This window comes from Saccopteryx bilineata, chromosome 2, assembly GCF_036850765.1.
Source record: "Saccopteryx bilineata isolate mSacBil1 chromosome 2, mSacBil1_pri_phased_curated, whole genome shotgun sequence".
Lineage (NCBI taxonomy): Eukaryota > Metazoa > Chordata > Mammalia > Chiroptera > Emballonuridae > Saccopteryx > Saccopteryx bilineata.
Window position 1 is genome coordinate 144563764 of NC_089491.1, and position 25921 is coordinate 144589684.

A 25921-nucleotide genomic window follows, 5' to 3' on the forward strand; every position below is an offset into this window, starting at 1 on the left:
CTTAAATCCAGAGGAGATCTGTGGAGTTCATTGTGTCAAATGTTTAGGTATCAAGAAATGTTAGTGTTGAAAAAATATATATTGGCCCTGGCCGGTTGGCTCAGCGGTAGAGCGCCGGCCTGGCGTGCGGGGGACCCAGGTTCGATTCCCGGCCAGGGCACATAGGAGAAGCGCCCATTTGCTTCTCCACCCTCCCCCCTTCCTCTCTGTCTCTCTCTTCCCCTCCCGCAACCGGGGCTCCATTGGAGCAAAGATGGCCCAGGCGCTGGGGATGGCTCCTTGGCCTCTGCCCCAGGCGCTAGAGTGGCTCTGGTCGCGGCAGAGCATCGCCCCCTGGTGGGCAGAGCGTCGCCCCTGGTGGGCGTGCCAGGTGGATCCCGGTCAGGCGCATGCGGGAGTCTGACTGTCTTTCCCTGTTTCCAGCTTCAGAAAAATACAAAAAAAAACAAACAAACAAACAAAAAAAAAAAAAAAATATATATATATATAATACATTTCCAGTTACAATGTTTTACTCTCTTAATTGCTTCCTGAGTCCTTCTTTAACACGCTGAATGTATTATTCTTGTTTAGAACCCTAGCATCTAACACTGGGTGCGGCATAGAATAAGTGCTCAGTAAATGCACTAAGTAATGACTTATTTGTCCAATTCAGTGGGATAATTGGTGTAGGTGCCTGGGGTAGAAATGCAAGACTAATGGCCATATTATGTAGAAACATGACTGATGGGATTTTGAAACTTGCCATTGCATTTTGGTTATTCCGATTCAGTGTTAAGAGGATTCCTGGCATAAGAATATATATATAGCACTGAAAATTCTCTGTAGGGTTCTCTTCCACTTCCAAAAACATTAATTTGTTTTTTACAGTTTTATAAAGAGAACACTTTAGGAAGACTCTGGCCTAATAGTAGTAACAATCATAGCACTAAAGTAGTAACAATCATAGCACTAAAGTTAAGAGCCTAAAGTGATTTAGCATTTAATAATAGTATCATCTTCTTTAATAGGTCACTAGACACAAGCTCTTGAGAATGAGAGTTGTGTCTTATGCTCAGCATTAGTTAAGATAGTTAATTAATTAATGTGGATGAAAAATTTGGCTATTTGGCAGACAGAATACAGCCTGGAAGGGAGATTGTTTTTTATATGGCACTAAAATAAGACACTTCTTTACCCCCCCACTTTACCTGTGATCTTTCTGTCACTTTCCCCGTTTAAGTAGTCCCTTGAATTTCACTGCTCCTGGACCAATGGCAAAGATGGAAGATGGTCACAAAGTTGTTTTGCCCTGAACCTAAAAGGCATACTTGAGATCACGTAGGTGTGGATTGCCTTGTCCCTGCTCTGCAGCCTTGGGATTTAAGCACAAACGGATTGATGAGCTAATATCAGTAGAAAGGAAACAGACAGTCAGTCTGGTGGTATTTTAAGACTTTTGCTACCAAATGAACTGCCCAAGGCAAGTCCTTTATGCAGTTTGGTCCTAATTTCCTTCACTCTTTCTTTAGAGGTTATTACACAAACTTTCCTATTTGAAACATTGCTCCTATCAGGGGATATTTGGGAGTCTCTCTGTACTATAGAATAAGCAGTTTAACCTTGTCTTTACATGAAAAACTGACATGTTGCATTTAGACAAAAATGGGAACTTGAAACTAATAAGCAAAACTCTCATCTCTTTTTTTCCCCCTTGTGATTTAGTTTTTACATAAGTATATGCATTTTCCTATTTTTCTCCATTCTTAACCGAGGATCTTGCTTCTCTATCAAGGCATTGCCCCTGATATTTTTGCCTGTCAAATCTCTTAGAGCAGATGGTCCCTTCAGGGAGGCTCTGGAAGTGTTGGGTGTCTGCTCATGTCTGGCCTCTCCTTCCCTCTTGGGGTCTCAGATGACAAGTCATCAAACCAGTTTCCCACTTCTTAGGGGTCCTTGATCCAGTAGCAACCGATTTTGGTTCCAAGCACTGCAGAGACCCTTTGCAGCTGGGTTTAGCAGCTACCTCGTCCGCAAAACCCTGGTCCTGGGATGAGAGTGACATCCGCTCTTTCCAATCAGAGACGCGGATTTCTCTTCGGTGTCCGCCCCACTTTCCCCGCGGCGCCAATAACCGCTCTAAAAGGCCCGGCGTCTGCTGTCAAGTAGCTCTGGTGGGCTCGACCCAGGCGTGGAGGGGCGCCGGCTGGGGAGATGCGCTCTCAGGTGTTTGCAGCGGAAGTGGGAAACCTGTAGGTGATGGTCCAGCTGTGCCGCGCCGGGCGAGCAGGAGCAGGGAACAGGTAGGAGACAGGACTTTTCCTTCTTTGCAGATAGGGTAAAAAAACGCGTATTTTTACGCTACTGTTGCTTTCCCTTTCCCTTCCCCCAATCCTGCCCCGCCTTCGTCACCCCCAAATCTCCATGAGGTCGCTGCAGCTTTGGTCGTGAATGACTGGGGCGCAGGGAGTCTGGTGCCGGGAAGGAGGTGCGCAGGATGCTGCAGCCCCGGGTCACGGGCGGAGGGGGCGGCAGTGCCGGAGCAGAGGGAACCGAGACCCCATCGGTGTCTCCTCAACTTTCAGGCTTCTGCTCCCACCGCCGGGGACGCCGCGGAGACGTGCCTTGTCGGCCGGGTGGGGAGGGTCTGGGGGGGCAGACGTGTCGCCCCGGGAACTCGTGCGCCTTCTAGATCGGGAAGAGCTCTCCTCCCCGCGCCGTCCGTACCTACCCTTCTCCCTCTCCCACCTTGCCTCTAGACTCTAGCACATCCCAGAAAATAAAATCGGGAATGACAGCGCTGAGGGGAAGAAGGGGCTTGTTTGTTTCCTCTGCTAAAAGCTGGCTCCCTTCGAGAGTGGGGGCTGGGGGAAAATCCTGCAACTCGAGGGCTATGTTTGGATTAATTGCGCCTCTATTGAGAGGACATGGACCCTTCTCCCAGCTCTGCGGCAGACTGAGCAGGGGAGAGACAGCAAAGGCTTTGCCTCTTCTCTCCTAGCCTGGCGTTGTCTCCTGGGAACCACCTTCTCGCCTAGTTTCTGAAAGGTGGGTTTATCCACGGGGATTCCCAGAGTCGGGTAATTGTGCCCGGATGAGCTCGCGGTGGATGCGAGGCAGCCTCCCTGGGTGACCGCATCTGGGAGGTAGGTGTTGGCCCAGTGCCGGTTCCTGTCGGAGTCAGATTGCTGGAAGCAGTAGGCAGAAGAACTGCAGAGAAATTAGACCCTGCTGCATCACTTTCGGGAGCTGATGACACCCAGCTTTGAAAATGACTGAAAAATTGGGGTAATGGGAAAGAGAGATTGTGGAGAGCTGCAATCTTTTCTCATTTATGCATGCGAGATCCAGCATGGGCATCTGTGTGTGCACATCTCCAAGGTGGAGCTATATATAGCTCCTGCACACCCAGCCCTGTTCGCCTGCTGCCGAGCAGGCTGCCTTGGCCTTCAGAAGCAATCTGGAGGAACTGAGTGGGAGGGGCAAAAGGACTGAGATTCTCCGCTGGCGGAAAAGCCGAAAAAGATAGGCTCAGCCTGAGGAAGCCCTGCATGAAACAAGGTTTCTGCAGTGCACATGAAGATCAATAATTCCAAATATTGTTATAAATACATTCGTAGAGTGCTATTTGATATTCATCTATTTTCCTGCATTTTTCAGCTTCATGGTATACCTACGAACCTTACCAGCTTGAAATATAACATACATATCAAAAAAATACATGTCGTATCTGGGATGCTTTATTCAACTCATTAGAGCATAATGGTTTGCTTATGCCTGTACCTTGGTTGTTCAGTAGTAAATTTATTTGGGTGGTAACTTATAGCTGTCAGCATTTAAGGATCTGGGGCAAAAGGATCCACCCGCTTTATAGGATGTAGGACTAAGGGACCCTTAGAATCTTTGGAGTAGTTTCAATATATTTCTCTGTATAAATTTTACTTGTGGACCTGATATTTAAACTTGTACAGTACTGCTGTTTCACATCATATCAATTTGTGCTACATGAACTTTTTTTTTATAAATGTATATGCATTTATTTTTTCCATTGACTGAAATTTTTTAATTCTGATAGTAAAATTTCCATTTTCTTAGATGAGAAAACTAGGATTTAAAGGACACAGGTAATGTGCCTACAATCTTCCAAAAATCCATCATTTTAACCCTAATTTTCTAACAACCTATTGAATTATATTGTGTAGCAGTTTTTTTTTCAAGTAGAATAGTTCAGCTTCTTACGGTTTTTGGTCCTGGTGACAAAATTTGGTCAATGTTAATACCAGTAATAATACAGGCCAATGTTATTCAGTTATTTAGACACAGTCTTATTTTGTTTCTTCAAGCTTATTGTAGTGTGACTGTCTTCTAATTAGCTAGGAAGTCCTTTGGAAGACAAGACAATTACCATTGGATACAGTTCTAAGTAGGCTTAAAGATTGTTCTCGAGGAAGCATTATCATAAGGAGTTGTTTAGATAGATGCAGCAATTACTGGGGATAAATTATTAGTTGACAGAAGGCTATGTTTTGAGAACTACTTTTGGAAACTGCCTTTGGTTTCATTATTCTTTGCATGAGGAAAAGTGGATGACAGGAGTGTTTCTATATCCTTCCACAGAATGATTCAATTTTCCAATAAAGGTTATGACTTTGCACAGGTTATTCTATATATTCTCTCATATCTTGTGCCCCTTGAGACCAACTAGAGATCAAGATGAAAAAAAGAAAACTCATATTTCTCTAGACAAAACATGCCATGTAATTACCTTTTAAAAAATCATCAATGTCCATCCATTTTCATTTTCATTTCCCATTCACATTCATTTCTACATGTAAATTGGCCATGGTCTGTCCTATCACAGAACCCATCCTCCTTAACTTATGCATAAGCTCTGCTTCTTCATGTCAAATGTTTGTATTCTATTATTGATATATTGTTCATTTTCATCACTTCCAATCTGCCATTTTCCATATTGTTCCATCTTCTTGAAATTTTACTTGATACAACAATGATCTGGTATCATAATTTTTCTCTTACTTTTTCTACCCTCCATTCTTTGCATTCCTCCTTTCTCTTCTTCTTGCTTCTAGCTTTTTAATGAACCCCCCCAAAGTAATGAAAATTTATTTTATTGGAAATAAAATTCTCCTTCTGCATTTATTCTTCTAATCTCTCCTTTATTAGCCATTCCAAAATGCTATGCTAGTGGCTAAGAGCATAGGCTTTGGATGGAAACCTACATATGTAAATATTTATGTATCATTATGCAGATAAGTGAATGTCAGTAAGTCAGTTGGGGATTATAATAACATTTACCTCAGTTTTTGTGGTTTATTTGGACATTAAGTGAGAAAATACATGTGTCATATTTAAGATAGGGCTTAGTCTATAGTAATTACTCATAAATAATAGCTATCAGTAGAAGTACTGTTTGCAGTAATGATAATGTGCATAGTGAAAATAAGCTTTTGCTTTTTCCCTATCAATAATCATCACCCTTAAACTGGTTTTTAGCAAAGGTTTGTAATTAATTTTTTAAGACTTTCTTTCTCCTACATCAAAATGCCCACTATCTATTCAGTAACTAATTTATTTATTTTTTATTCTCAACTCCAGTTTGTATGTTTCTCTGGTTTTTTGTGTGTGTGATACCAGTTTCATCTGTTATTACATGCCTGAATTTGTGCTGTAGGCAATTTATCAAATGTATATATCTCTCTGCTTTAATCTTTTCATCTTAATGCTGAATATTATTATTGATATAATATATTGTTAATTTATATTATTAGTTCTACTCTGCTTTGAAACTTTTGCTGTGCTTTGCTTCGTATCTTAAAAAGTACTATCTTTGGATCAAGAATATTTGGGTTCAAATTCTGAGAATAGGATTAAGCAGTTGTGTGTCATTGAAAATATAGCAAGTAGATGGGACATTTCATTATGGTTGTATGAATGACCTATTGTGTAAAATTGTATACAAAGGTATGTTAATTTAATATTACTTTAAAATAACATTTTTATAATTATGAGAAAATCTTTTAGGAAAAGTTGGAAATAAAAGGAAATTCTATGCAGAGAGATCTACTCTGATGATGAAAATCTTTTGAAGGTCCTCTTGTTTTTTTTATTATAAGATGCCTTGAGTCCTTTTCATTGTACCTGACATCCTTCATTAAATGTTCCCTGTTTACTTCTTTTTATGAATATTTATAAAAATTTACAGAATTGGAATTAGAGTGAATATTCACTACCTTTTTTCCTGTTTAACATCATACCCCAACCAGGCCATGGCACAGGGCATAAAGCATTGGCCTGGGATGCAGAAAACCCAGGTTCGAAACCCCGAGGTCACAGGCTTGAGTGTGGGCTCATCTGGCTTGAGCATGGGGTTGCTGACTTGAGCGTGGGATCATAGATATAACCCCATTGTTGCTGGCTTGAAGCCCAAGGTCACTGGCTTGAGCAAGGGGTCCTTAGCTCTACTGTAGCCCTCTGGTCAAGGTATATATGAGAAAGTAATCAATGAGTAACTAAACTGTTGCAATGAAAGATTTATGCTTTCACCTCTCTGCCTGTCTCTTCCTCTCTCTGTCTCTCACTAAAAAATAAATAATCATAACATAAAAATTTATTTTTTTCAGTTAATGTTCCTAGGCATATTTTTATGGCTACTAAATATTTTTTTATATAGTCTTATGGTTGTATCTGGTCTTTCACCCTTATGAAAATAAATATAAGTATATATTAATCTTTGCATTTCTGATCATTTACTTACAATAACTTCTTACATATTATCTTGTCAAACACATAAATATATCCAGATACCTAATGCTTATTCCAAATAGCCCCAGAAAAAGGTTCATATACAAATTGATACTCAGTATAAACCAATATGGCAATATTCTTTCTTTTTTAAAAATTGATTTTAATAGCCCTGGCTGGTTGGCTCAATGGTATAGTATTGGCCCAGAGTGTGGAAGCCCTGGATTCTAATCCCCAGTTAGGGCACACAGGAGACATGACCATCTGCTTCTCCACCCCTCTCCCTTTCACTTCTCTCTCTCTCTCTCTCTCCACTCTCTCTTCTTCTCCTGTAGCCATGGTTCGATTGAAGTGAGTTGGCCCTGAGAGCTGAAGGCCTCCACCTCAGGCACTAGGAAGAGCTCAGTTGCTGAGCAATGGAGCAATGCCCCAGATGGGCAGAGCCACACCCCCTAGTGGGCTTGCTGGGTGGATCCTGGTCAGGGCACATGTGAGAGTATCTCTGCCTCCCTTCCTCTCACTGAAAAAATTGATTTTAGAGAGAGGAAGAAAAAAATAAACATCAACTCGTTCCAATTATACATTTGTTGATTCTTGTACATGCCCTAACTGGCAACCTTGGTATATCAGGAGGATGCTCCAACCAATGGAGCTACCCAGCCAGGGCCCAATATGGCTATATTCTTATTAACACTTGGAATTGTGCTTTAAAAATTTGACTATTTTGAGTAAAAATTGTATTTAGTTATTCTTTTAAGTTGTACTTCTATAATTTTGAATGAGTTCAAGAAATGTGTTCATGTTTATTGGCTCTGTGTATTTCTTAACTTGTGGATTACGTTTGATTATTTCTTTATTGGAGTATTCATGTTTTCTTTAATAAAAAATCTATTATATATACTGTGAAAATTTTTCTCACCTTTTTTTTCACCTTTTGTATTTTATGTTCTAGACATATAGAAATCTGTAACTTTATTGTAGTTTAACCTATGAATCTATTTGCAGTAGTATCTGTTATTGCTAAAGGCTCAGAAAACTTTCTGCTACCTGATATTAAATTGAATATAAAAACATACATGTAAGGGTGATATTGCTGACTTCATTTCTTCTTTGAAGTGAGATTTAGCTTATGTATAACATATATATATATATATCCCTTTGTGATGAAATGGCTCCTGGGGACATATAAAACGCACTTACAGTCTATTAAGATCCCATTATTATTTATGCGGCTCTCCCACGAAATGAATAGTACCTTCATTCTTTCTGAGCTACCACTGCCCATTTCAAAAATGCCACAGGGCAAACATACTATGGAAGTATTAATGATCAGGTTACTCAGCCAGAGCAGGCACAATGTTTGCACAATTATCTGAATGACTCAGGCACTAAATCTGCTTTTGCCAGGATTATCCAGATGGTCCTTAATTCACTAGATAATTGCTCACCACTGTAGTTGATTTTGTTGATGTAGACCTGACCATACCATTGCTTTTCCTGCACTGTTTTTGCTACTATTCTCCAAATGCTTAGGGTTGGTTGCATTATAGCTTTTTTTTTTTTTTTTTTCGATAGGCAGTTGTTTTGGTTCGTAAGAGCATACTAGAGTTGTACAGAGCTTTGAGTGAAATTCAACTTTGCCAGTTATGATGTGTGTGATTTGGGGCAAGTTATTTAATCTTTATGAGTCTTTGTTTTCTGAGTGGGAGATGATATTCAGAGTTCAGAGTCCCTATTTAAGTCCCCCTCTCTCGCAGTCTTCTTTTTTAGTATATTCTTCACACCATAGCCAGAGTTATCTTTCTAAAACCAAGCTCATCAAGTGCCTCCTCTGCTGAAAATCTTTTGAAGGTCCTCTTTATATATATATATATATATATATATATATATATATATATATATATATATATATATATATATTTAATAATAAGATGCCTTGAGTCCTTTAATTGCACCTGACATTCTTTATTAAATGGTTCCTGTTTATTTCTTTAAGTTTATTTTCTCATTATCCGAAACTCTTTCATCTCTAGTCTTTCACAATGCCAGTCTTACTGAACTGTTCACACTTCCCCTGATGCATCATTGCTTTTCTCCCTTTTTCTAAATTCTTTTCTCCCTCCATAGTATATTCTCTGCTAGAAATAACCAGTCTCCTTGACTGCCCTTTAATTGATCTGCTAACCCATTTGAGGCTCATGTCAGCTAATCCTTCTCTAGGAGTCTTTCCTAAACTCCTGGGATGTTTTGAGCTTTTATTCAGTGCTTGCGTAACAACCTGTGGATACTTCAACCATAGCATTTACTACACTATAGTGCAGTGGTTCTCAAACTTTTTAAAGTCGGGGCACATTTAAAATCCTAAAAATAATTGTAGGCGTACTATATACAAATTTCTGAGAAATGTTATAATAATTAAGTCAAATATTAAAGAAAAAATATAAAGTCCAAGCGTGCTTTTATGGCAATTAAACAAAATAAATATGACAAAATTAAATTTATTCTGACATTAAAGAAACATTTTTATGTTACCTTTTTTTGAGTTATGCTTTTTAGAATTTGTAAAAAAGAGGGGTTAAAAAATAAAAAAAGACAAAAACGTTATCTTTTTATATAAGGTCTACTGGAAAGTTCTGTCCATTTCTAACACAAGTTTCGACACGTAAGCACATGTTTATTTGGCGCATGTGTGCCTCTCTATTTTTATCACTTAATGTATACATACTGACATAGCAAATTAACTAAAACAAAGTTGATTCACGTTAGTCTTATGTGTGAAGCGATAGTGTACCCATGGCTACTGATAAAGTTCATTTACGCCACTGTAATTTTTATGAATTTCAACAAGGAAGAAATGCGACAGAAGCATGTCTGTCGCATCCATCATATTCCCCGGACTTAGCACCCTCTGACTATCACTTGTTTTTGTCCTTACAAAATTTTTTGAAGGGCAAAAAATTAAAAAATGAAGAAGATATTAAACAAGCACTGGTTCAATTTTTTTCATTAAAAGATAAAACATTTTTCAAAAATGAGATATACAAATTGCCCTTATGCTGGCAAGAAATTATTAATAATAATGGCAATTATATTATTTAATAAATTTATTGATGGTAAGAAAAATTTGTATTGTGTTTTATTCCAAAAACGGACAGAACTTTCCGGTAGACCTTAGTAAAATTTAGTAAATTCGGCAGGTCCTGGCATGAATGTGTTAAGTTTTTTCATTCCTGTGTTTATGAGAAACATGAGCCTGATGTGTCCTAGCGATTTCTTCAATGTTTGGGCATATATTTGAAAGGCCAACTCTCATTTCCTCATCAATACATTGAAGAATTCCTCTCTTTTTACTCTTGTGTTGAGTGCAGAAAACCCCCATCATACATATCATCTTAACTTTACACCAAACAAAAGATAGAAGAAACTTGCCTCCAGTCTTTCTGGGGAACATGGGGGTAGTGTAAACAATCCAGCACCACAGTTAAGAGCCTTTTGCAACCTAATCAGGCAAGTGAGGTGGGGGGTTGGGCAGACTGTCAGCTTACAGCCAATTCCCCACACCTCTGTCCCCCCAAAATCTAAACTCCAAAAACCCTGTTGGTTTTTTGGTCCCCAACAGGCACATATTTCTCTGGAATACCATAAGGCGCACCTGGAAATCTTCTAGGGCGCACCAGTGCGTCCTGGTGCACACTTTGAGAACCACTGCTATAGTGTAATTGATTGTTTACTTGTCTATAACCCCCACTCAGTAAACCCTTGAGGATAGTGGCCATGCCTTATATTTCTTTTTTTTTATACTCTTTATTTATTTTTATTTTATTTATTCATTTTAGAGAGGAGAGAGAAAGGGAGAGAGAGAGACAGAGAGAGAGGAGAGAGAGGCAGGGAGGAGGAGCTGGAAGCATCAACTCCCATATGTGCCTTGACCAGGCAAGCCCAGGGTTTCGAACTGGCGACCTCAGCATTTCCAGGTCGACGCTTTATCCACTGCGCCACCACAGGTCAGGCCCATGCCTTATATTTCTTTGTGTCAAATGAAGGACCTGAAAATAGTTGATGCTCAACAAATATAAATAAATGAATTAAAGAAGATTAAGATTAAACTAATTTAATGATTTCAACAAATTAAGGATTTATATTTATACCTTGGAATAATAAATAAAAGCTAGAAGCTATGTCAATCTTCATCATTTTTCCAGAATTAACTTCCTGGTTTTGTTGACTTATACAACAAAATGGATTTAAAAAGAGCCCTTTGATAACCGATTTTATAATGAAGAGCCATACCTAGGACACTGCATAATTTCCAAATGTTAAATCAGTTTGAAAGTCTTCTAAATAATTTTGCATTTTAGGAGGAAGAAGAAATTTATAGTTACATGGCTAATATGGATACATAAATTTAGCTTGTTGAAGCTAAATATTGGCAAAGTTTATTCCCCTTCTCTTTATTTAAAAAAAAAAAAGGTCTACCATGGTGTGGTGTCCAGCTGTTTAGAAAGCGTAGTTACATGCATGACCTCATTTGATCCTTCAAAACAATTGTGAAAATTAGATAAAAAGATGTGATTATCTACATTTAACAGTAAAGAAACAAGCTCCAAGAAATAAGTAATTTGCCTAAGATAATATAATAGTGTCATAGCTTGAAAAGAAAGTTGCATGTTTGATGTATTATGCTTAGCCTAAACACCTCACTGAGAAATGCCAGCCATCTGCCACCATTCTTTTCAGGTAAAGAATATTGATCTTGATATTAACAATTCAGTGAGAGTCCTGAGCAATCCAATAAAAATACACTGTACCAATACCAATTTATAGTTTCCCTTTTATTTTTAATAATCCGAGATAAAACCCACTGATACAATTTTTGGTTTAAACATATTTTAAAATCTTGTATTTATTTAATTGACCATTTAAACTACATGCACTTACACCCATATTAAATAACATATTTTTTTAAAACACAGAGTGCATTTCTTTTTTGTTTTTTGGTGACAAGTGCAATGTTCTTTTTCTCAGTTTAAATTAGAATTACTAAAATACTTTTCCTAAATATTCTTAATTGAGTAGATAATATTCAGCTTTTCACTTTGGTTGAGCATATATTCTGTACAATCTTAGAGGATCCAATGAGTCAAGTATGATTTTCAGAAATAGTGCTACTGCTGAAAAAGAAATTTATGAAAAATTAGTTGGGTACTTACCTATTGCACTAATCTAGCCTAGTTTGAAAATTAAAAATACTAAGATAGAAGACTGATTTTTCTTATTTGACTTGTGCAAATGATTTCTTGTCTATACCTGTGTCGCATGTGTTATCCCGTAACTTCATCGGATGTAGTTAAGTGGATTTTATTTATTTTTTCCAATTCACAAATGAGAACAATTAGGGAAATTAAAAAGCTAATGATTAGAGAAACTGGAATTCACGTTCAGACTGTCTACTCTTAAGCCTAAATTAGTCACTGTGTCATTCTGCCTCTCCATAATGTCTGGTTTTAGTATTTTGTGAGTTGCAGTTTAAATTTTCTGTTTTAGGTGATCAGTATTTATCCCTAGACTCTGAAATATACTTAGTTTCAACACAAGAGATTAAATCATTCTAAACTAATGCATGTTTTATTTATGGATATTTCCTAAGCAAAATGGTCTTTCATTACAGTGATTTATATGGGGCAGTTTCTCAAACATGAATTAAAAAATTACAATGCGCTATTTGAAAATGACATTATTTTAACTTTGAATTAAACATCAGAACTTTTTGTGCCTTTTTGCCCTAATTTTGCTTCCTAACATCACAAACCATAAACAGTAATTCTATCCTAAGACATCTAATCTGAGACTATTTCATTGTCATGGTTACTGAAAGTACAGATATGCTAGATATATTAGGCAAGATTGCTGAGAATATTATAAAAAAATATTTATATATTCCAGTTGGACACTCACATTAATATAACAGAATTTCATATTAGATAAAAATTTCTATTGCATATTATTTTCATTCATTAAAGCAATATATAATATTTTTATTGAAAATCTTTTGAAATACCTGCAGGATTGATTTAATAAGGATTTCCTTCATTAATAACACCCTTTTATATGAGTTTTAGCCATTTGAATAGCTGTTTTGAAGTGCCTGTTCAAAAATTATGTCCATTTTACCATTGAGTTATTTGTCTTATTATTTCATAAGAAGTTCCTTATATATTCTGAATTTGAGCCCTTAGAGAATATTTGCAATTGTTTTATCCCACTCTTTGATTTGTCTTAACAATGCCTTAATGTGATCTTTTATCAACAAATGTTATCAATTTTAAGTAGTCCACAGTATTTTTTTTATCTTACTTAATAAGACAAGTCATTTATTTATTATAAGTCATGGAGATATTTTTCTGTATTGTATTCTAAGCATTATATTGTTTTACATTTTACCTGAGTCATATTTTATTATTTATATAAATATAAAATTGATCTTGAGCCAGTTTATTGGAAAGACTATCTTTTTTCTATGGTTTGGTAATGCTACCTTTGTCAAAAATCAAGTTACCATGAATGAGTAGGTCTCTTTTCAGACTTTGTTCTGTATCACTGATTTATTTATCTATTATTAAAACCATACACCCCATCTTAACTTCTAAAGATTTAAAATAGGTCTTAATATTTACTAGAGTAGATCTTCTAACTTGACTATTCTTTGTCTTTATTGGAATAACTGTATGAACTGGATCTTTGCTCTTTGGTATAAATTTTATAGTCAAGTTGTTCATTTTTATTAAAATATTGTTGAAATTTGATTAAGATGACATTGAATCTACAAGTCAATTTCAGGATAATTAACATGGTAAAAAATAAGTTTTTGATTTATGGTGGTCTATATGTCACTTTCTTTAGGTCTTTTACATTTTTCTACATTAAAATTTTCATTTTGAAAATCTTGCCAGACTTTTGATAGATTTATTCCTAGGTCTTTGATTTTATTATGCTAATGCAAGTACTATAATTTCAAACTCTAGTTTTTGTATGTTGATCTTTCATGAACTTGAAAAACTAATTTATCAATGTTAATTATTTATTGATTCTTTTTAATTTTGTAGGAACTCAGTTATTTAGAACAATGAGTTCATTTCTTCTTATACATTTCTTATAATTTTTAGAAATATTACCTTATTGCCCTATCTTGAATCTTTAGGGCAGTGTTGCATAGAACTTGAGATAATTGACCTTTGTCTCATTCCTAATTATCATAAAATGTCGCTATTAAGCATTATGTTTCTTTTGTAGGTAATCTTTATCAGATTAAGAAAGTTTCCTCCTATATCTGTTTAAAATTTCTAAATTTTTGAATAATTTTTAAATTATTAAGATGACCATTTTATTTTTCTATTAAGTTAATGCAATGAATTATACTGATTGATTTTCAAATGTTAAACCAGAATTCCTGGATTAATTTAACATGTTCAGGATGTACATATTACCTATTACAAACATTACTGGATTAGGTTTGATAAAGTTTTATATAGAATTATTTTAGCTCTGTTTTTCAATATTTTTGGTCAGATTTATGTTGGATAGACTCATGATACAAGTTGGAATATTAATTCCCTCTTTCTGTTCTAGTAAGTGTTGTATATAATCCATATTACTTCTTTTTATTAATATTTTTTATAACCTACTTGGGAAACCATTTGACTGTAGAAGTTTTTTTGTGTGTGACAAAACTTTATATTAAAATTTTAATTACTTTATGAGTTATGTTTATTCATATTTCCTAATTATTATTTTATTTATTTTTGGTAAGTTTCATTTTTCTAGGAATTTCCCATCTAAATTTTTAGATATATTGGACAATTGTTTTTTAAAATAGTCTTATATTATCTTCTTAGTAGCTATAAGATCTCAAGGATGACCTTTTTCATTCATATAAATCCACTTATAGAGTTGAATGTGTTTGACATGGTATGTATATAGATTTAAGATATTTTTGCATAGAAATAGTTTTAAGCATCACTTCTGTTTTTATCTTTGGCAACTATTTTTTCCACACATTATAGTGCTAACACATTCTTATAGCATTTGCATACTATCCGTTTGCCGAGAACATGATTTATGTCCCATCTTTGCGTCCTTGGGTTATTTCCATGTCTTTTAAAAAGGAATGCCACAAGAACATTATCTTTTGTACATTTTTGGGAATATTTCTTTAAGATGCATTTTTAGACAAAGAGTTACATCTTTTACAGATTATCATATTTCCAAATTGTCCTTTAAAGAGATTGTAGTAATTTATAATCCTAGTAATATGAACCAGAATATTTGCTTTTGCATATCCTTCTTAATACTGAGAAGTATCAATCTTTCAAAAACATTTAGAAGATTTTGTCTTTCCAAACAAAACTATTACTAAAGAAATAAGATAAATAAAACATAATTGTGTACTGATGACATCATAAAACATAGCATTTGTGTTTCTCTATATATTTTGTTATTTTATATATATAATCTTTTAATTTTTAATGAGATTGTGAAATATTTTAGTTAAAATGAATCCTAAGTTGTTTTTTATAAAATTCAAGTGATAAAAACCTCCTTGCTTTTACTGTTTATGTTAGTGTCATAGACTTTCAATATAATATATGATTATGTTTAATATATACTTGTGAAGGAAACATTATAATATACTTGTGAAGAAAACATTATAATACTAGCTGTTTGATAGATATTAACATTTAAGTATCTATTCTTAAACTTAATATTCAATAGATACGTTTTCTTGGGGAAAATTTATTCAGCTCCTATTATTCTCATTGACTTCATTTTCTAAACTGGGGAAAATAGTAAATTTGCTGTATTGTCTGCCATCTGATTGTTTTCTAGATTTCATTTGTGTGATTACACCAAAAAGAGATTAGGCAGAGGCCTCTTCTCTCCTACTTGCCTACTTATGATTCCCTTAAAGCTACTTGGTCTTTAGTTTCCAGATTTGAACAAGAACCTATCTCCCATAAATATTTTGCAAGGTAGGTTCTTTGGCTAGAAATTAAAAGAATTAATATAAACACTTCTTCCTTTATTTATTGTATATAGTATTTGTACATGGAGAGAAAGGGAGACAGAGAGACAGACAGACAGAGAGATAGCATGCACAGAAACACAGATCTGTTGTGTTGTTGGCATTGTATTGTGGCCTGGCAAGATGGTAATAATGAATAAGCCAGACTCTTTCCAGCATTCAGGAGGCTTCTAATGTAAGTGGAGAAACTAAATATAAATGGCTTATTTAAAAAAATAACTCAAAACTATGTAATGAATGCTCTAATGCAAAAAGAGTCAACATGTTAGATGAATATTCTATGTCAGGGATGTTTAGAAGAGTATGACTGATTCAAATAATTGAAAGAGACCTAATATACGATAGAGTATACATTATAAAGTAAGGAGATATGCAGCTAAAGAGCAGCAAAGAACAAATCAGGGAAGTTCTTTAAGGTGTTAAAGATTTTGTGTTTTACCCAGGGAGCAACTGTTCCAAGTAAGGCAGTGATTTAATCACATTTTTAAAAAAATGTTTTTTGAAGATTTAATAAAATAAAATATATTAGATATGAAAGCTCTCTGTAATTTTAAAAGTGTTAAGGAAATTAACTCTAGATTTGAAGCAGAATATCTAGATAATCTTGATAAGAAATCTTACTACAAAATTGGCAGGCTTCTACTCTCCAAATCATCTTTTAGTAAGCTCTAATATAATTTATATTTGACTTTATTTTGCTATTAGTATGTTAGGAAAACTCTCTTTGAGTAAGTAAGGAAAGAAAATTAAATAAATATACTGAGTCATATTTTATCTTTATCTTTTTATAGCTTCTTTGAGAGTCAGATTTTTGCTAAGACATTTATTGAATTTAATGGGGTAGCATTGTTAATATTATAGAATTATATAAGTTTTAGGTGTACAATTCTGTAATACATCTTCTGTATATTATATAGTGTTTACCACCCCAAGTCATTTTCTCCCATCACCATTTATATCTTTTTGGAAAAACAGAAAGAGAAAGTAGGGGCAGGGGAGAGAGAGAGAAACTTTCATTTGTTGTTCTACTTCGTTGTGCCTTCTTTGCTCTCTTTCCTTATGTGCCCTGACTGGGGATCGATCTTACAACCTTGGTGTTTTGGGACAATGTTCTAACTGATGCAACTAACCAGCTAGGACCTTTTATATACTGTTCACAAAAATTAGGGGATATTTTATTGCTTCATATTTATTTTGAAATATCCCCTAATTTTTGTGAGCAGTATATTTTTAAAAGCCATGGAGACTTACAGATGCTTTCGATTTTGGATTTTATCTCTAACCATGGCTGAGAACACCACCATGCTTATTTTTATAAACACATATGGTTTCCTATTTGCATTTGATCATTTTGTTATAGGAGTATATATAAAGTCATTTACAATGTGACTAAATCACTCAAAATAAGATGTCCCCAGTACTGGAATATTTAAAGGGCATTTGAAACAGAATCTTTACAAAATATTCTTCCTTGAAGCTTCCTATGTCTAAAGAGGAAAAATTACCAGTACTATTAACCAAAATGATTTTATTAGTCAAAGTAAAATATACTTAAAAAATTACTTCTTGGTATGTAAGAAACTTACACTTGGAAAAGAATTTCTGTATTTTTGATACTCTGCTGAAATTATATGATATATTAAGGAGTCACAAGAAATGCCTGATGTATAGTGAGTGGCATCATTTCTTCTTTGTTTCTTCACTGTCTGTCTCTAATGCCATTGTTGTTCAGGAAAGTGCCCCACTGAGGTACGCAGACAATACTGGTTATTTCTCACATGCATGAACACATTGGACTTTTTATTTATTAGAGAATTCAAATTTAAGTCTTCCTTTCCCCAAGAGAATTTTGTTTCATCCAGAGAATTTTTTCCTTCACAATTGCTTGTAATATATTTTGACTTGATATTACCATTTGAATCTTGATTCGTTATGTCTGCTTCTTTATTGCCCTGGACTGTGGCTCAGCGTATTGATGTTTATCTCCTTATCCACTCTGAACTATTAAATGTTTGGGATGGGCGGGGTCTGTAGATGATGAATTGTAATGGAGAATGCTTTCATTTATACTAGATCATAGTTTTATTCAATATTTCTTTAGTAATGGACTTTAGATAATTCTGGGTAAAATTAACATCTGTTTTTGTAAGAATCTTTGAGGATTTAAGAAGAAAGTTTGGCTCTTGCTGGTGGCTCAGTGGATCGAGCATTGGCCTGGCGTATGATATCTTGGGTTCAATTCCCTCACAGTCAACACTCCATATAATTTTTTTTAGTAAACATAACATATTGGAAATTTTCTTTTTTCATATTTCATATTCTGAGGATGCCAGAAGGAAACCACCAACTTTTTAGCAGATGCACACACTACTTTCTCTATGTAGCTGGGTGCAATTATAATCATACTATTGTTCTATAACTGGTGTAATATAGGGTTATGGTTCTCTGACTTTATATTTCATAGGAATTACCTGAGACTTTCTTAAAAAAGAGGAATTCTGACCTCCATAATTACAGATTCTGGTTCAGTAGATCTTGAATATGATACAGAAATTAGCATTTCTAACAGAATCTTTTTGCTCCTCTAATTGCATTTGAAAAAGAAAAAAATCAGTTAACCTAGTGAAGCTAATGCATGTTTTCCAATAATATATGCATATTAAATACACACACAACACACCAGACACACACACACAGACACACACACACACACACACACACACCTACTCTGACTAAGCCTAAAGGATTGCTTTTAAATACCTAAGGATCACCATTACTACAGAGCCATTACTACTTTTCACCACTCTGTTCACTGCTTTTCTCCCCTTTTATTCCTATTGTCTTTTTGGTTTGTTGTCAAGAAACTTTTTATAGATATTACTAGCCAATAAGGACATTTCTTTTTTTCCTGTTAAATAATAACCTATTTCAGTCCATAAAATGATCTAGTCTTTGGTTCTTCCATTGTGCTTCGTGTTGGTCAAATAAGTTTGTAAAATATGATTTTTATGTTTGCTCACTTATAGTTTGCATTGGGGGCTGGGCAGCACCAGGTATATGTGGTCTGTGAAATTGCAAATTACCTTCTTGCTTGGGAAGGGCCATTGTTTTGCTAATGTTTGCTGGAGGAAAGGTTTTTGCACCAGAAAGGTTTGAAAAGAAAAGAGAAGGAGAGAGAGAAGCCATGTTTTGCAGGGAGAGAAGAGAGAATAAAGAGTGCTGAAGAAGAAGCCAGTTTGTTCAGACAGAGAGGTGTGCAGATGGGGAACCAGAGCTGAGGGGCTTTTGCGAGCTCTGCTGAGACTGGTGGGGCCTTTGATTCTAAAAGAAAATGAAGAAGATTCTCCTGGTTGTGGTACCAGAGAATGTGTCAATGGCTTTGGGAGCCTTGTGTGTTTGCTCATTGGCCAGTGTGAGACTTTAATAATGGAACGGTCCATCATTCTTTGGCTCCACTGTTTTGTTACCATCTATCTGAATTCAATGAGAACCTGCATTTGCCTGGCCACAATGGTTGCGACTCCTGGCCCTAGACTTGGCCATAAACCTTTTTTGAGGACTAATCATGGGTGACTAATTTTTTCCCCAGAAAAGTATTTTATAGTGGAGGAGGAGGGAAATATAAAGAGGGAAAAATATTTTTGAATCTACAGTTTGCTGGGTGAGCTTTGAATGGATGGTTTCTGAAATGTTAAGAATAATAAAATTAGATGATTTAGCTTAATCAGATGTTCAGCCAAATTCTCATGATTGTTTGTAAAGTGAATAATTTATTTACAAAGTCAGAGCAAGAATCACTTGGTCTAATTTTTATGTAAATATTAACAAAATGGAAGCATTGTTTTCTAATATAATCTCCCCCAGTAACTTTATTCCTGGGTACTTTTCTCCAATCTCAATTATATTATCTGCTAGAATTTTGAGTCTAATCTGAAGTTACATTTTTTCTTCTATGTATTTGGTTTTATATTTGAGAGGAATTTGGTATATTACTTGTTACGATGCTTTTATTTGTGGAAATAAAAATTATAGCATGAAGATTATTAACATTTTCACATTAATTATTGTTTTCTGACAATATGCTGAAAATGTTCCACTGAGTATTGTCTGACATAAAATTGTAGATATGAGTGTAATGACCGCTAGTCAATTAAAATATTTCTTTTTTTTTAATTTTTTTTTATTTATTTATTCATTTTATAGAGGAGAGGGAGAGACAGAAAGAGAGAAGGGGGGGAGGAGCTGGAAGCGTCAACTCCCATATGTGCCTTGACCAGGCAAACCCAGGGTTTCAAACCGGCAACCTCAGCATTTCCAGGTCGACTCTTTATCCACTGTGCCACCACAGGTCAGGCCAAAATATTTCTTTAGAATCAACTGAGAGACAATGTTACAAACGTTACCACAAAGGATGTTTATTCATACAGCCTGCTGTTTTGAAAAAAGAATACTACAAAACAAAGGACTTTCTTTTAGAGAATCTAGCTGGGCTCAGCAATTATTTTATTTATCATTATCCATATTTTAATGTAATTTGCACATGACCTAGTTATTTATGTTTTTAAATTTTCAATGCAGTCTTTCTCCACAAATCTCCGGAAACTTGATTTTGGTAGATACCATTAATATTTCTGTTACTAACTAGAATGCCTTAATTAAGTTTGGCTTCGTCTCAACATGTCTTTATCTCTACCTCTAACATTTAAACCTGTCAAAGAGAGGGATGTCTTCTTATTCTTCATCCCATTTCCCATACTTTTATTCTGGGGCTCAGTTTTTCACAACATGAAAGAAAATTTGTTCTCATACTCAATATGCTTCTTCCCCAGAAATTCTGAAAATCTTTCCTTCTCAATAACCTAATTTTCCCCACCTTCAAACTTTTCAATTATGCTTCATACTAACTTTTCTGGCTACTTTTAGAATTATATCTCTCTCTTTACCTTTTTCAGAATTACTAGTTTGTAGTTTCAAAATTACAATCTAAGCTGAATCAACAACCTTCCATCCTTCATCTTATTCATCACAATGGAAGAGGAAAGGCGATTTCTAGGTCTGCTTCCTCTTTTCGAGTTCAGGATTGTATCCTCCCTTTTTAGTGTTTTCACTTGATCAATGATCACCTCCTCGGATCTTTAACCTTGATCTATCAGCTGGCTTCCTGATGTCAGCATTTAAGGATGCCTCATTATCTTTTAACAACAATGCAGGCAAACTTAAACAGAAAGAGACCTTCATCTCATGTCTTGCCCCTCACAAGCTACTGCAATCATATCTCCCTTTTCTCTTTCACAGCCAAATTGCTTTGAATACTCATCCATATTTAATTTACCATTATTTGCTTTCAATTTACTCTCTAACCTCTGGAACCTGGTTTATATACCATATGTTTTAATAAAACTGCACTTTACCAGGTCTCTAAAATACCCTTGCGTTCATAAATCTTATGGGTAACTTTCAAATATTACCTTACCTGACCTCTTGGCAGAAATTACTCTGTAAATTTTCCTTCTTGGAAAGGTCTTTTATAGTTTGGATTTCTTGTTAAGCAAATATTCATTTCTCTCCCATTCCTGCTATTGGTAGAGCAAACTGCCATACCAATTGATGCTGGACTTGGTCATATGCCTTGCTTTGCCCAATGTAATAATAGTGGATGTAAACTAAACAGAAGTAGTGCATCTGCAGTTTGGCTTGGTTCTTACACCTGTCACCTGGCATGAGAAGCATGTGCTGGGAACGGTAAGTTATTTTTTCCCACCGAGGAAGAAGGAAGGGCATAGCCACGAAGTGTGAAACAGCAAAAGCTTTATGTAGTACAGTGCATTCTGCTTGACGAGGTTCTCTGGTCCCGGGGGACAGAGGCCAGGGAAGTCACATGGGTTGATCTGCGTGGGGGATATGTAAAGGGTCTCATCTAGGGTGGTCGAGTTAATATGATGTTGTGAAATCTCACTGGCTGGCAGACAGTCGCTCTTTTCCAAAGGGCTCCTGGGAAGTTTCTTTTGGTGTGCCTGAGTGTGGGCGGTTCCAGCCAAAGTTCCCGGGTCTAGTCCCTCACATGACCTTCCCCCAATGCCCACCACCTTACATTCTGACCTTTTGTGTTAGATAGGGGTGCCACTATTCATCTGGCTACTTCCTGCTGGTTAGGGGCATCGTGGGGAGGGGAGATCAGAGGGTGGTGGCTTTGAGGGGAGTTGGAAGGAACATTTTTTGACTGTGACTTGAGAAAGTTCGTGGCTTTGGTCCTGTAAGGATTTTTAAAAAAAGAGAAGCAATAGGAGTATTTGCAGGGTCCAGTCTTTTGGTGGGCAGGAGATGGGTAGGGCCCAGTGGTTCTGACTGCCAGCGGTCCTGCATGGGGGCAAGCTTGAGGCAAAACTGCATGTCAGGAGTGGCATATGAAGGGGAAAAGAAGGGATCCCATCCACTCCCATAACCGAGACTCGTGAGGGAACTAGAGGTCCAGAGTGTGATGGCAAAACAGAGAAGGCAGTTCCCATGTCCTCAAGAAATGAGATGGACTTACCTGCTATTTGCAGCATTACCCTGGGTTTGGTGAGGATGATGGGAGGTCTCCAAGTCCAAGCCGTGTCAGTCGTCCATGAGGCCGAGGAGTTCGAGCGGTGGGCTGGCCTGGCCTCCCATTTGGGTGGCTTGTCCTCCATGTAGAGGCGCTGAGGATGAGCCTGTTGCCCAAAGGGGGCAATCACTCTACCAGTGACTGGGCTGCTTGCAGTCAGGGCAGGGCTTAGTGGGCACTGCCGGGACCAGTGACCCTCCTTGCCACACTTAAAGCAAGCTCCTAGTGGGGATCCTCTTTGCAGCCTGGACCTGAGTTGGGCACCTCCTGTGCCTTGCCTCTGTTGCTCTGCCACCCTCAGGGCTGCCACAAGAGCCTGGGTTTGGGGAGTTACCTTCTGCTGCATGCGGGCTTGGTGAGTAGCCTTGGCCTGTTCCTACTAGCTGTGACCATTAAAAAACTTTAAATGCCATGTTCACAAGTCTCAGATAGGGGTTTGAGGGTGAGAATAAGAGGAGGGGGCTCCTGGGGAGCCCGGCATCCAGATCCAGCCGGAAATGCCAGAGTCAGAGGCAGGACAGGGCCAATGGCTGGCAGAGGGTGGCCTGACAGAGAGGGGCTTAAGAACACAGTGGAGAAGGGTGGGGCCTGTGGCCAGCAGGTGGGGAGAAAGAGGGAATGGTATTTGCAGGTGAATGAGAAACAGGATTCTGTAAAGGGAGGGGAGGGGGCTCCTGGAGGAAAGAGGCCAGAGTGGAAGAGGTCCGCACAGGGACCAGAAAGGGGTCCCGAGAGAGGGGCGCCCCCGGGGGTCAGGCAGGAGGGGGAGAGGAGAGTTGGGGTCCACAGAGAAGGAAAGATCAGGAATGGAGGGTTTAGGTAAGGTTTCTCTGGCCAAAAAGGGCCTGTGTGGTAGAACAGGTGGCACAGAGATTAAGACAGGAGCACTAATACTAGAAACTCTGAATGTAAGGGATTTCCAACTAGTTCCCAGTTCTTTTGGTGATAGTTAAATTGATGAGGGTGTTAAAACCGAAAGTCCCTTCAGGAGGCCACCTGGTCTGGTTATCCAGTGGGTTCTGTGGCCTGGCCACATCGGAGAAGAAGAACGGTTTCTTCTTCTTTAGGGAGGGAGAGATTTCGGATAAGGTACTCCAAGAGTGTTTTTAGATTAGGTTTAGATTCCTGTGCCCCCACAGCCACCCTCAGTCCTTGGAGTGGTCAGAGATGAGAATTGGCATCCCAGTACTCAAGCTCTGTCCACCAGACGGATAGGTAAAGTGGATGTGCTCAGGACATCTCCATGGGCACACACGCACTTGAAACAGAAAAGAAGTCCCTGACACAGCTGCAGTTTCAGACAGGGAGTCATGGTGGAAAGAACTGAGGGGAGGCTGAAGGTAGGGGACTTACTGCACCGTATGCTGAAGTGGGTGGAAAGTGGGAGATCCTGGTTCTTTCTAGGAGGGGAGCAGTCCCTTGTGGACTTCTAACTCCTCCCGGGTTTTGGCACCAAATGATAGAATCAATTGGAGTCTGAAAGACCATTGTAACAGGCTTTAATGAAAGGAAACCTACTGGGCTGTCTCATAATTAAAGCCTGTTACACTGGTCTTTCGAACTCCAATTGATTCTATCAGGAACCTGCTGATCCAAGTTAAATGTACAGATATGTGAGCAGATATATGAACTCAATATAAAACTTAGAGTTTAGCTCAGTCCACCCTGAAGCCTGAAGTACAGGTACAAGTGACGCAGTCAAACTGTGGACCCATGTGCAAAACACAAAACTAAACAAAAAACCTTGCGATAGTTTTGAGATGTTTTGCAATATTACTGGGGCAATATCTGATTGATACAACTCAATTCCCTGGGCTTTCATGAAATCATTTCTGGTTTTTCTTTTAAGTCTCAGAAACTTTTGTAATCTCCGTAGTCTTTTCTTCCTTTTTTTTTCTTTTAAGCATCAAGATTCCTGAGGCTTCTGCCCTAAACCCATAACCTCAATTTTAATATACTTACAGTGAGATCTTTTCCTAGTGATGATTTTGATTATTATCTATATGCTGATACTTTCTAAATCATTAACTTCAACTTTACCTGGTCCATGATCTCAAAGATGTGTTGGACCACTTGGGGGTTTCACAAGGACACTAAACTCCATTTCTTGAACACAGTGCTTCTGCTCCACAATCCATCTAATAACCACAAGAGGAAAAATAGGTAGACTATAAATATTCAGTGATTTCTATTTTTATGCTAATAATCTTTTGACTATTTGACATATTTTATAAGCAAATTTTTGTATTTGTGAAATGGCATAACACATGCAAATTGTTAAATGTAGTTTCTCTCAGATAAAGCAGTTGATAATAGAAATAATGGGAAGCCATGCTTTAAATATTACATTTTTAAAGTCCAGTTATGTTAAAAAAATCAAGAAAGCATAGAAGAAGAAAGTCTATTTAAGAAGAATACTTAGACTCTCTCTATGTACATAGTAAAGTAAATGAAAAAGTAAGTAAAATGCCCAACTGAAAACCCTTGGACTCTGTTACACTAAGAACCATTAAATAGTAAAGTTATATGTTTTTCCACATTTAGTACTTTGTTTAAATCTATTATTAAATGGCAGAATCAAAATCTTCCTGTCCCTGGTATTTTCAAATTACATTCTGCTCTATTTCTCACTGCTAAGAGAAACAATATGAGACCAAGTGTCCTCCCTGGGTAGTAAATGGGATTCTTGTGATCATTCCAAAGATCTTTCTCCTTGACTACCTAAGTGTTAAGAGATGAAATGATTAATTATGGCCTCATTCTATTGTTAGAATTGGGGTAATAACTAAAGAAATTTCAGGCTTGACCACATGTAATTATAGCTATGTAGTATAAAGTTAATATAAAAGCTTTAAAATTATCAGGGGTTTTTTTTTTTTTGGATTATCCATATAATAGATCTTTAATTATAAGAATGAGGAATAACTTAAACATATATGTTTAAAAATTCTCCACCAATAAACACATGAACATTTTCAGAATTTTAAGAACTACCGTATTTTGCTATGTATAAGAGGCTCCCATGTGTAAGACACACCTTAATTTTGGGACTTGAATTTTGAAAAAACAAAAGGTATTATGTAAAGTTATTGAACTCAAGTTTTATTAATCATAAAATTCATACAACTCCTCATCACTGTCAAAACTCCCATCTACTTGTTTGTCCTTATCTGTGTCTGATGACAAATCACTGTCTGCAACAATGAGCTCAAAAACAAACGTGAAAAAGCGGGAAATGCAAGTAAAAAAAAAAATCTACAGGCACTATATAAGACTCACCCAGTTTATAGACCCCCAAATTTTCATGTTAAACGTTGGTTAACTCAGGAAATTATGCAATTTGAGCAACTCATGAAAAAATGAAACAGACTTCCTAGAGTCATAGTATGGAGCATGTCTGGGCTTAGCAGGTTGGGGAGTAGCAATGTAAAATCTTACACAAAGGATCACATATTACTGAATGATAGCATTCCTTCATCTCTCCATTCCAGACATGATTAAAATGTTTATTGTTA

The 25921-nt window shown here is 36.7% G+C and overlaps 1 protein-coding gene across 4 annotated transcripts in view; it reads left to right on the forward strand.

The window, feature by feature from the left end:
• The first annotated feature begins 2131 nt into the window (after positions 1-2131).
• CNTN1 (contactin 1) overlaps positions 2132-25921 on the forward strand; it is a 388569-nt gene continuing 364779 nt past the window's right edge. For 3 of the 4 annotated variants that reach the window (XM_066258119.1, XM_066258117.1, XM_066258121.1), the window contains exon 1: positions 2132-2282. The gene's annotated coding sequence lies outside the window, so the exon portion shown is untranslated. Of the gene's footprint in view, positions 2283-2972; positions 3028-25921 lie in introns of those variants that run through there. The other variant, XM_066258118.1, reaches the window with a different exon arrangement.